The sequence below is a fragment of the Oncorhynchus mykiss genome, chromosome 9 (assembly GCF_057628025.1).
Source record: "Oncorhynchus mykiss isolate SJ-2025 chromosome 9, ASM5762802v1, whole genome shotgun sequence".
NCBI classification, from domain to species: domain Eukaryota; kingdom Metazoa; phylum Chordata; class Actinopteri; order Salmoniformes; family Salmonidae; genus Oncorhynchus; species Oncorhynchus mykiss.
In genome coordinates, this window is record NC_143030.1 from 7,487,752 (window position 1) to 7,490,712 (window position 2,961).

Consider the following 2,961-nt stretch of genomic DNA (forward strand, 5'->3'; position numbering starts at 1 on the left):
GTCTAGACTCCTTCACCACCAGCAGGTAAACTCCCTCTTTACCTCTGTAGTCTGGTCTCCTTCACCACCAGCAGGTAAACTCCCTCTTTACCTCTGTAGTCTGGCCTTCTTCACCACCAGCAGGTAAACTCCCTCTTTACCTCTGTAGTCTGGCCTCCTTCACCACCAGCAGGTAAACTCCCTCTGTAGTCTGGTCTCCTTCACCACCAGCAGGTAAACTCCCTCTTTACCTCTGTAGTCTGGTCTTCTTCACCACCAGCAGGTAAACTCCCTCTTTACCTCTGTAGTCTGGTCTCCTTCACCACCAGCAGGTAAACTCCCTCTTTACCTCTGTAGTCTGGTCTCCTTCACCACCAGCAGGTAAACTCCCTCTTTACCTCTGTAGTCTGGCCTTCTTCACCACCAGCAGGTAAACTCCCTCTTTACCTCTGCAGTCTGGTCTCCTTCACCACCAGCAGGTAAACTCCCTCTTTACCTCTGTAGTCTGGTGTCCTTCACCACCAGCAGGTAAACTCCCTCTTTACCTCTGTAGTCTGGTCTCCTTCATCACCAGCAGGTAAACTCCCTCTGTAGTCTGGTCTCCTTCACCACCAGCAGGTAAACTCCCTCTTTACCTCTGTAGTCTGGTCTTCTTCACCACCAGCAGGTAAACTCCCTCTTTACCTCTGTAGTCTGGTCTCCTTCACCACCAGCAGGTAAACTCCCTCTTTACCTCTGTAGTCTGGTCTTCTTCACCACCAGCAGGTAAACTCCCTCTTTACCTCTGTAGTCTGGTCTCCTTCCCCACCAGCAGGTAAACTCCCTCTGTAGTCTGGTCTTCTTCACCACCAGCAGGTAAACTCCCTCTTTACCTCTGTAGTCTGGTCTCCTTCACCACCAGCAGGTAAACTCCCTCTTTACCTCTGTAGTCTGGTCTCCTTCACCACCAGCAGGTAAACTCCCTCTGTAGTCTGGTCTCCTTCACCACCAGCAGGTAAACTCCCTCTTTACCTCTGTAGTCTGGTCTCCTTCCCCACCAGCAGGTAAACTCCCTCTGTAGTCTGGTCTCCTTCACCACCAGCAGGTAAACTCCCTCTGTAGTCTGGTCTCCTTCACCACCAGTAGGTAAACTCCCTCTGTAGTCTGGTCTCCTTCCCCACCAGCAGGTAAACTCCCTCTTTACCTCTGTAGTCTGGTCTCCTTCACCACCAGCAGGTAAACTCCCTCTTTACCTCTGTAGTCTGGTCTCCTTCACCACCAGCAGCTAAACTCCCTCTTTACCTCTGTAGTCTGGTCTCTTTCCCCACCAGTAGGTAAACTCCCTCTTTACCTCTGTAGTCTGGTCTCCTTCACCACCAGCAGGTAAACTCCCTCTTTACCTCTGTAGTCTGGTCTCCTTCCCCACCAGTAGGTAAACTCCCTCTTTCCCTCTGTGTCTGGTCTCCTTCACCACCAGCAGGTAAACTTCCTCTTTACCTCTGTAGTCTGGTCTCCTTCACCACCAGCAGGTAAACTCCCTCTTTACCTCTGTAGTCTGGTCTCCTTCACCACCAGTAGGTAAACTCCCTATTTACCTCTGTAGTCTGGTCTCCTTCACCACCAGCAGGTAAACTCCCTCTGTAGTCTGGTCTCCTTCACCACCAGCAGGTAAACTCACTCTGTAGTCTGGCCTTCTTCACCACCAGCAGGTAAACTCCCTCTTTACCTCTGTAGTCTGGTCTCCTTCACCACCAGTAGGTAAACTCCCTCTTTACCTCTGTAGTCTGGTCTCCTTCCCCACCAGCAGGTAAACTCCCTCTGTAGTCTGGCCTTCTTCACCACCAGCAGGTAAACTCCCTCTTTACCTCTGTAGTCTGGTCTCCTTCCCCACCAGCAGGTAAACTCCCTCTTTACCTCTGTAGTCTGGTCTCCTTCACCACCAGTAGGTAAACTCCCTCTGTAGTCTGGTCTCCTTCACCACCAGCAGCTAAACTCCCTCTTTACCTCTGTAGTCTGGTCTCCTTCCCCACCAGTAGGTAAACTCCCTCTTTACCTCTGTAGTCTGGTCTCCTTCACCACCAGCAGGTAAACTCCCTCTTTACCTCTGTAGTCTGGTCTCCTTCACCACCAGCAGGTAAACTCCCTCTTTACCTCTGTAGTCTGGTCTCCTTCCCCACCAGTAGGTAAACTCCCTCTTTACCTCTGTAGTCTGGTCTCCTTCACCACCAGCAGGTAAACTCCCTCTTTACCTCTGTAGTCTGGTCTCCTTCACCACCAGCAGGTAAACTCCCTCTTTACCTCTGTAGTCTGGTCTCCTTCACCACCAGCAGGTAAACTCCCTCTGTAGTCTGGTCTCCTTCACCACCAGCAGGTAAACTCCCTCTGTAGTCTGGTCTCCTTCACCACCAGCAGGTAAACTCCCTCTTTACCTCTGTAGTCTGGTCTCCTTCACCACCAGCAGGTAAACTCCCTCTTTACCTCTGTAGTCTGGCCTTCTTCACCACCAGCACGTAAACTCCCTCTGTAGTCTGGTCTCCTTCACCACCAGCAGGTAAACTCCCTCTGTAGTCTGGTCTCCTTCACCACCAGCAGGTAAACTCCCTCTTTACCTCTGTAGTCTGGTCTCCTTCACCACCAACAGGTAAACTCCCTCTGTAGTCTGGTCTCCTTCCCCACCAGTAGGTAAACTCCCTCTTTACCTCTGTAGTCCGGTCTCCTTCACCACCAGCAGGTAAACTCCCTCTTTACCTCTGTAGTCTGGTCTCCTTCACCACCAGCAGGTAAACTCCCTCTTTACCTCTGTAGTCTGGTCTCCTTCACCACCAGCAGGTAAACTCCCTCTTTACCTCTGTAGTCTGGTCTCCTTCACCACCAGCAGGTAAACTCCCTCTTTACCTCTGTAGTCTGGTCTCCTTCACAACCAGCAGGTAAACTCCCTCTTTACCTCTGTAGTCTGGTCTCCTTCACCACCAGCAGGTAAACTCCCTCTTTACCTCTGTAGTC

At 51.4% G+C, this 2,961-nt stretch overlaps 1 long non-coding RNA gene across 1 annotated transcript; it reads left to right on the forward strand.

The window, feature by feature from the left end:
- The first annotated feature begins 279 nt into the window (after nucleotides 1–279).
- Nucleotides 280–1,357, forward strand: LOC149980735 (uncharacterized). Its single transcript, XR_016483502.1, has 3 exons — nucleotides 280–458; nucleotides 933–1,104; nucleotides 1,293–1,357. It is a non-coding gene; the product is annotated as an uncharacterized LOC149980735 (long non-coding RNA).
- Nucleotides 1,358–2,961: the final 1,604 nt, after the last annotated feature.